The 9,862-nt window shown below is 39.3% G+C and overlaps 1 protein-coding gene across 1 annotated transcript in view; it reads right to left on the reverse strand.

Annotated features, from left to right (window-relative positions):
- The window catches only part of NCKAP5 (NCK associated protein 5), a 364,594-nt gene extending 359,841 nt beyond the window's left edge, over positions 1 to 4,753 (reverse strand). Inside the window, exon 1 of the mRNA XM_079311233.1 lies at positions 4,594 to 4,753. The gene's annotated coding sequence lies outside the window, so the exon portion shown is untranslated. The remainder of the gene's footprint in view (positions 1 to 4,593) is intronic.
- Positions 4,754 to 9,862: the final 5,109 nt, after the last annotated feature.

Here is a 9,862-nt window from a genome sequence, read left to right on the forward strand (position 1 = left end):
TTTGGTCCTGCAGGCAGGGTATATGTCTGGAACAATAATTTCATTAAGGCCCAGAATCCATTTTGGAACCACAGCTACCTGCACTGATCATCAAGGCCTCAAAATCTCATTTAACTGTGATGTCCTCATTTATAAACTCTAGTTACCACAACAAAATTGAGGTTTTGGACTATTGCCCTGAACTGCCCAATTTTGCAAAACTAAAACTTCACCATGTTCATGATGATTTTATTGCTTAGGTGAGAGGCTGGAGAGCTGCCTGTTGTGCCACCAACCAGCAGCATCAGCAGCTCTAAGAAGGTTGATGTCAGTTTATCCACAGGCTCTAGACAGACAGTGTGAGGCTTGAAATTATCTCTTAAAAGACTGTAAAGAGAGGGATTCACCACAGTGGTGAAGATTTACAGAGTGGGCTGCGTTATCTCTTGTAGCTCCCAGATTTGAAAGACAACCTGAATCAGTATAGCCAGTCCCCCTTGGGAATTCAAGGATAGCTGAAAGTTTATGCTTCATCACTTCATTTTGCTTTGACTAGTCAATGACTGTTGATAGTTTCAGTTATCCTCGTGCCATAAAACTGCAGCACAAGGAATAAGGAAGTTTACAAAAGAACTGGCTCCACAAACGCTTACAGGTGCTCACAGAGCTCTGCCAGCAGGACATCTCCTGCAGCACACTCAGATTTGTCCTGCTTACCTTCTACTATTTCCTATTGGAAATCATTCCTAGGAAAATTGTACTCAGCATGATACACACATCTGCTATACATTATCTTTTATTTAGGTTTTCCACTGTGGCTGTGTGAAAGGACATAACTATTTATATTACTTTAGTATTACTTCTCTTCTTCCATTCATTTATTACACAACTTCTGTTTGGTAATAATTATCTGTCCTCACAGAAACTTGTCCCCAACATTTCTACGTGGGATTCTTGGAAAATATTAAACAAATCAATGACTAAAAAACATTTTTAGACATAATTTTTTTAAAAACCTACAAACCCCAAAATCCCAGAACTGCTTCCCAGCAGGTTTTATTTTGTAATAGCAAATATGCCCAAAGGGCAGGAGCAATCTATGGTGTGGCTTTATGATACCACCAGCAAAGGACATAAAATATTCTTCAGTTGTACTTTTCACATAAATTACCAGTAAGAGAACAACAAGACAAGAACTGGTCACATCACTTAGGAGCAAAGTTTACTGTTTGATGAAGGTAAAGAAACATGAGAGCAGTTCTTGCTGCCTTCAGCAATCTCTCTATAAAGATAGTGCAGTAGATGCACTTGCTTTTAGTTCACAGGTCACAAAATTATGAGTAAACTGTCACACACCACTTTGGTGTAAATGATAAATTCTATTTGTAATCAGCATCTGCAGTTTTCACTTTTAATCTGGAAAGCAACCCCTATCTTTTTGGCTTTTTTAAAGGTAATTTGTACCAAGATGTTCTAGTGTTTGGCAAATCCCTGTGAAGATCATTAGACATTTGTCCACTGAGAGACAAAATGCTGGCATTCAAATCCCATTACACTTCCTCACAGTCAGGACAGACCAAGAGTGCTGGAGTGATAAGGAGTTTAGGAAAGAACTGTGAAAAATGCACTGAAAGTACTCCAAGCAAACACACTCCTCCCACAGTCTCCTATTGCAAACAGCTTATTCCTGTCTCTGTGCCAGGAGGACTGTGGAGCTCAGGACCAGCTCCAGTGACAGTGGTGGAGGACAGAGCAGTGGCAGAGAAAATTAATTATGCAGCTCCTGTCACAGAAACCAGGGCCAACCCTCAAAGCTACCAGGGCTGACACAGGGGAACACCTCCCTTAGGCCCCCCTTTCCACCTTCCTTTGTACTTTACTATACATGAGGCATCATCAAGGATTAAGATGGGGCACAATGAAAAAAGAAGAGGCCTCCATCCTCACATGTATTAGAGAGTAGCATGCACTTTGAAAAAATACTCTTTCTGCCCAGGTAGAAGGAATTTTGCTACTAGCTAGGCTAGGATGGGTCAAACTTTCATCTTTATCCACTAATTAGCTTGATATCTCTCCACTGCTGTACCACTTTCCATAAATATAGGGCCAGGCTCTGTCCTCCAGAATCCTCCAGAGCACCAGAAAAATCTTAAGTGAAGGAATAGTAAATCCTACCTAAAATTAATAGATGTTTTAATGTAGAACCAAAGGGCAATTCACTGTTAAGGAAACCAGCAGAACACCCATTCCCCAGTCCTATGGGCAGAATAACCAGTTCAGGCTCCATGTGAGGCTTTTAATAACAGCGGGTATATATTCAGATACCCAAAAATTTCAGAGTTTGACCTGCCAAAGGCATGAAGTAGTAGTGACTTTTACTGTAGCAGAATCACTGAGTAATACCACCCAGGGGAAAACTCCAGGCAAGTTCTCATCTGCTTGCCATTATAAATTATGTCGACCCTTCAGTTGGACTTATGTAATTTTCCCTGTGGAGACACACTGAAGTTGTACAACTTTTCAGCAAGTCATTCTGAGGAAAAGCCCAATAGAAACCTGCCTGTGTTTTGGCACAATTTAAGGGCCAATATCCAAGGAAATAATCCAGAAAGCCAGCTTTCCACAGGATATTTAGCCTTGGGGACATCTGAACATTTTTAATTGTTCCCAAAGTGTTTCATCCACACCTGTGCTGAAGTGCAGGGCAGTTTGGAAGGTTTCTCACACAGCTCCACCTAAGCTCCCTCAGGCTCCAGAGCCCAGGCAGCACTGTCTGCAGGGCAGTGAGCTCTCCAAAGAGACACTAGATCCCTGATTAATCGTGTAGCACAGGAGGCTCTAATTTGCAAACATCCAAACCCCAGCCCACTGCTGGTACAATGAGATCAAGCAGGAAATACAGAGGGTTAATGCATCCTCTGCACCTGTTTCTTTGAGCACTTTCTGAGCACTTCTCTGGCTTTCTCTAAGGTAACTGATATATCACATGAACCACTGGGCATAGGGGATATATCCATCATTGCACATATGCATAAATGGCATGAAAAATGTTATTATGCAGGAGGACCTAGATTCATCTTTTGATTTATACTGAGTCAAGCCTGTTTAAGACAGAGGCTTAGTTTGAAACAAGTTTTGTTAGCTTGAGATTCCATCAGTAAAAGAAAACCATGAGCTAGCTTTTCAGTGAGTCCACATTTACTCATCATCTTCTTCATTCTGCAACTTTAGAAAGGGGTTATTTGGTTTATTGTAATAATAAATTACTTCCATTGCACTGTTTGTTTGTAGATATCAAAACTAATACCAAAATATGATTTATTATCAATTAACTGTTATTTGCACCCTCCTGTACCCTTGCTGCTGTGGGACTTGAACCAAACCTTTAATGCTGCTAAAACCTATTCTGTGTATACTGTGTATTTCACAAACTCAGACTTATTTATTTCCATCATACCTATTACTATTAGCATTGACCCTACTTTTGCAAGAGTGACTGGGGTTCAGCTGGACTTACCCAACAAAATAGTTTCACTCTATTCAATAGGTTGCCCTCTATAATGATTATCAATCAATAAAGGTATTTAAAAAAGAAAACCAACCCCTCAACTCAGAGATTTTCCCTTTTTCTTCTCTCAAATATTTTGAGATTAACTTCATTACAGTTATTTTCAAAGTGTATGTGCACTTGTCTTTATGTTTAATGACAAATGCCTTAAAAACTTGATTTTATAAGTGAATTGACATTTATTTTGGTGATAAGCTAATTTCTTATGAGCCTGTCTTTGGCATGTGCTCTGTGCTATTTTCACATTAACAATTAACAAGGCACATTTAACTGAGCCCTACTGCTGCTAAGTGATCTGTTGCTAGAAACTTTGCAGGAGTCTTTATTCACAGTTAACAAAAGTAAAGTCAAAATGGACTTACTGAGTAGGATATGTTAGAAGAGAAAGCAGTCAGGAATTTCAATTATTTCCTGTGAATTTTGTGTGGTGAGATATAACACAGGTAGAAACCAGTATTTTTTAGTTTTGAAAAACATTTTTTTCCTATTTCATTTGTTACTGATTCATTTAAGAAAAATCTAAGATAATATAGTGAACACTTTTGATTCACCTGATTTCAATTTTTGTCAAAATGTTAAAGACAATATCGTCCAATAAAATATTGCATATTAAAAAAAACCCTCTGAACTGCCTATAAAAATTTTGTTCCCATTTCTAAAATCAGTACAATAATCTACTGAACAGGTTAAGATTAAATTTTACTCAGGCGTAATAGATACATAAAAAAATTGGAAATCTCACTTCTAGGCAGATGCAGACATGAGCATAAAATGTCTGGAAAGCACCAACATTCAAATACAGATGTGAATTAAAATGTCTGTAAGGTTTCTGCATCTATAGAACACATTATCCACAGCGGCTGCACACAGCAACTTCCTGGGCAAAGTCTTTCACCTATTTACATGGTCTGTTCTATCAGCCAAGCTTTTTCCCAAAACATGAGGTTAAATCAAAAGTGTTAATGGCATCTTTCAGTGCTACTAGCTGTAAACCTCTTTTCTAATAACATTTAAAGCATTAAACAAAAAAATCTGTCCTTACTTACAAGGCAAAGCAGAAAAGGAAGGTCATTCATTACACCCCATTCACTATTTTCTGTTTCATTCTGTAAATATTATAGTGCTACTGAGAAAAAATATAATGTCTGCGGTTCTCAGATCTTCCTTCAGAGTTTCAATCACTTGCTTCCCAAGAAGGGGTTTAACAAATACCACACTGTTCTGTCAATATTTGTATGCAGCACCACATAGGGCAAGCTGCCAAACTTGCATGGTTTAAAGAGCCAAGGGTGGAAAACTGACACCCTAACAAACACACTCCCGGCTTTGTCTCTTTTAAGGTGGTGGTAAAAGTGTCATCTTTGCCTCTGACTGCAGTTTTGGAAGGCTGCTTTGTTTGCTTGCTCTACTTCTCCAGAAATGCAGTATTTAATAATCGCTGTTCACTAAACTTCAGGGATTTGTTTCGTGCTCAGACATTTCTTATGCAATTATAAGCCTTTTGCTCTCCACCAGCTGCACTTTAAATGTATTTTAATTGGCTGGAATTTAGAAGGAATCCATTTGGCAGTCATTTACATTTGAAGCACGCCCCTAGCAGCTGAAACAGACCCCAGAAGCAGCTCAATTACTTCATCAAAAGAAACTGCTTGAATACCCTCAACTCCTACATAACTACAGTGAACTCTATTCTATAGGTGTGGTGATGTAATTAATAAATCTCTGCTTGGTTTTCTTATACTGGGACTAGAATGGATTATCAACTAATGCATTTAAGGAGTGGTCTCAGGTTTACAGCACTCAGCACTAGTTTTCAAACATCCTTGTCTTTCCAGAGGGGCCTTTCTTGTGCTGTTTCTCTATCTGATGTAGCAGCACTGTGGCTCTAACACTGGTATTATTGTTTCTATACTTGCAGCACAGCAAGAATGTCACCAGCTGGAATTTTGTGTATAATATTATTTTAAAAGCTTCTAATGTGCTAGTTATTCATGGATCAAAGTATAAACTAAGTTTAGGACATTGCATTAGGAATGGCTCAGTTTTCCATTTCTCTTTATTTTTGGGCTCCTAGAGTGTATTGCAAGCCAACTTTGCAGACCTTGATTTAATGTAGTACATTCACCCTGGCCTGCAGTTTGTAATGCAGAGGTTTAAGAGTTGACAGCAGTAGGGAGAGCTACCAACAGCAGCTCAGAAAAAAATAATAAGACATTAAGGGGAGAACCACAAGAATTCCCACTGTAAAATGCAGTATTTAGGATGAATGTAGTGACATTAACAGGTCAGATTTAAAAACAGGGAGACATTCCAAGTGGTGCTGATTGAACGCGTGGTATCTGAAAAACCCAGAGCTCTGCAATCCATGAAAGCTCCTGTGAAATTGTAACTGCTTGAGAGTTCACTTATCATCAGCGTGCCATGGAGGATGAAGGAGTGAAAGAAAAGGGATTATTCTCTAGCTGAAGTACAATGAGAACTGTTTTCTCCTTTTAAAAGGTGAATAGTTCTTAAAGTGAAGTTATGACAATACTTGCCGCCTACAGAGAAAAGCAGTATTTCAAGTGCATTGTATGAGAAGGAGAAGGATTAATGCCACAGAGAGAGACCATAATACCATAGAAGAGTGCTTATTTTAATAATTTGACTCCATCCAACTCTGGAAATTTCCATAGTTAACTGGCTTTTATTCCTAAGAAGTGGAAACCCTCAGTGTACTGAGTTCTGAAGGGAACTTACTGGACCAAATACTTCTAAAAGTCCTGAAAACATACCAAAATTGCTAAAGTAGATAATAAATCATGAGAAGTCAAATAATTCATTATATTTCAACCACCTTATGATGTTTCAGTGATAGAGGGTCAAACAACTCTCCAGAGTGTTTGCATTATTACAATAATCCAGTGTACCACTCTCACTTACTGCACTTCATCCTCAGATATATCCATGGTACACAGAACTATTCCTGCTTTCCTCCTTTGGAATGCCTATGAACAACCTGTGACAGGGCCCCATGTCCTCTATGCCTTCCTCAATTTATAACTGTCCCATGTAGAGACACAATCCAGATCAGGGCTGACTCAGGTTAACAGCTGAAAAGCACAAGGAAGCATCTTAGATCTCTGAGAGCCAAAGGAAACAGAAGTGGGGCTTAAATCCAGAATTCTTTCACCCTCATCCAAGCAGAAAAAGATTAGAGAGCTGGATACCTTTGTCTCATCTGTAGCCTACCAAAACAGATGACAAAACTCCAACGGAGTTTAAAAGGTGACACGGACAGAAGAAGAAAAGAAGAGTTGCAGAACTATCTGTGACCTCAGCTCTAAATGAAAAGAAAATCCTATATCATTACAAGCAAACAAAATACATCATATTTGAATCCTTACTCATACATCATTGGAAACTTCACAGCTCTGCCTGCATGACTTTATATGTTTGTTTAAAAAAACCTAGAATCTTCCTGATAGAAGGATTAGGGTGTAAACACCTGGGGTAGTATCAATAAAAAGCGTGTGATGGATGAAGAGGAGTTCTAGAGGAAGGCAAAGACAAAAGGCATAACAGCCAGCTCCTGTGCTCCTGCCTCTGCTGAGGGGCAAGCAGCAAACTTGGGAAGAAAAAGGTCAGCACACAATTCATGCTGCCACTCTGGGAATCCCCTGCATTGTCAGGGACTGTGTGGTGACAGCCATGAAGCCCTGATGTGTCCTTGACTCTTACAGGAGGCTGGAGACAATTGGCCATTATTTAGCTTCAATATCTATCTTCACCATTATTTAAATGTGAGACACTGGCAAATGCTCCCAAAGAAACAGTACTGGTGTGATTTTCTAAAGAGGGGGACTGATTTATTTTCAAGCCTTCTCTGAGATTCGAATCACAGCAACAATAAGCCTCAGACAATCTGTACACTAAACTAATTTTCTGGTAGCAGTTCTGCAAGAAAACCCTCGGACTGACAAAACTTAAGCATAAGAAACGTTTACTATTAAGAAAGTTAATATCCCTAAGCACAGGGAAAAGGAAAAGCATTTCTTTGGAATTTCAGAAACTATTAAAAAAAGACAGAAAGAGAAATATGGGTGCTATCAAAGGAATGATAATAAATCCTTCAAATGCAGAAGTATCAAGCAGTAAAGAATACTTCCAGCATGCCTAATGGCAATTCTTTGCTGCCTTCCTTCCCTAAATGTTCTTGGCATTCAGCTGAACAAGAGGGGAAAAAAAACACATTGCAGTCATGCAACCAAGCAAAAATGAACTGTGGCAAAGAGACACCCCACAGTGAATGAATAGCTGGTGTGCTCTTATGCAAATTCTATGCATCAGTGAACCAGATTCCAGTCTAACAGAACAACCTTCAGGAGATATATAAGGCTATTAGTGTAACTGATACCTGGTTGAAAATGAAGGAGGTGAGGGGGATGAGAACACAAGCATGTAGGATTATTAAAACAGCAGCCCAGCAGAGTCCTAGTGAAACATATGAGGAATTACAAAAATGATGTCTCTGAAGAGGACTCTAGGAATAATATGTCACCTAGCCTGTATGCTGGAAACCTGGAAGTATTTAAAATGAAGTTTTTGTAACCTTTTGAAAACCAGGTGAGAACACTGGCCACTCAGTTATTTTTCTTTAATCCAGAGAGTGTCCATGTGAAGCACTCTGAAGGCAAGTAATTGGATGATCAGGCTCACCCTGGTCCTGAATGAAATAGGCAGGCAGGAGGAAAGCAGAGAATAAATTGCAACTTTTGTGCTTACTAAGTGGGATTATCTCTGTATATTCTACATAATTTTCTGCCTCTCCATCTGCTTCCTGTACATTTCAAGATTTCCAGATCTGAAGATAAATGTAGGATAACAGCAGAGTTAAGCTCCACTGACGTGTAATACTTTCCTAAGTATCACCCCAAAATTGTCTCAGCACATGCATCACTCCCTCCATGCTGTGGTGTATGGGAAGGGATGTATATTTATTAAAATACATTTCTTCCTCTGACATTCTTTTGAAATCTGGTTCTGCATCCCTTGCTCTCTTCCTTTGGGGAATTACATCCAATTCAGCCCTACACACACATAGGGTGTATCTTCATGAAGATTGTACAAAATCTCTGAAACTCACAGCATGGCTGCAAGATTATACTCCACTCCAGCTGCATTGCACTGCTTATCCATGCTGACATATCCCTAGAGGAAACACAGCTTAACAAAACCATGACCAGTTATGAATGTGTCATATGCTTCTGAATAGCAAAGTTGAGGCCTGGTAAACAAAAGAATTTATACAAAAGATATCTTGGTTATTTTTTTTTTGGATGGCAGTGACCTGATTGCGAGACCTTGATGCTGTGCAGTAGTAGAATGGGTGAGGAAGACATTCACTTCCCTGTGCATTAACACCTCGCCTTCTTGAGAGCAACTGCAAAAGGGTTTGGAGATGTTAAAAACCAACCCCCTTCCTTGCAGTAAGCAGCACTCTGAGAAATGTTTCCATGTCATTGGTCTGCTGGGAGTTCAAATGTCATCTGCCTGTGACTCCTTTGAAGGAACAAAATCTCTGATACTGGAACTGGAACACAGGGCATGTTAGGAATACCAGGAGCCGAGAGGACAGACACCCTTTGATAGATCAATTCCCTAAAGATAAGCTACATGCATTGTTGGTCTGTTATCTGCTACACACACTCCTGTGATAAGGTATTTCCAGCACTATTACATTCTTTAAGAAGGCTCAGTGCTAAATATGGAAAAAATAATTCAAAAAATAACAATTAGTTTGTGTCCAAGGTTAAATCCATACTATCAGCAAAATTGTCTGGGTATAAAGTCATATTATTCAGCCTGAAGATAAATTTGGAAGCTTATCATGGTATTCATGTCCCTGGGCTTCTTACCACAACTTCTCAAATTCTCTTCTCAAAATAATATGATTTTCTTGTTGCCTTATTTCACTGGAAAAGGGAAAAGATACTTTAAATATGAGTTTGGATTCAGAATTGATGGAATCATATGCTTTGCAAATCACTGCAGTCAGGGAAGGTAGTGATCTGTTCAAGAAGAGGAGAATAAGACCAAACCTGGCTGATACAAAAAGCTCCAGACCATTCTTTGCACAGGTACGGCCTCAGAGTTCAAGTTTTCAAGGCAGAAGACACCAAAGGCTGTGGGATAATGCAACATCTACAAGCAGGTCTGGACAACATAACTGACTGCAGGGCAAAAGTAAACAGGGGTGGGGTAAAAACAATCCAAATTATGCATCCTGCTTGGATGCACATTCACCTTCAGGGGTGTCAGTCTGCTGCCCTGGAG

The sequence above is a fragment of the Erithacus rubecula genome, assembly GCF_903797595.1.
Source record: "Erithacus rubecula genome assembly, chromosome: 8".
Classification (NCBI taxonomy): Eukaryota; Metazoa; Chordata; class Aves; order Passeriformes; family Muscicapidae; genus Erithacus; species Erithacus rubecula.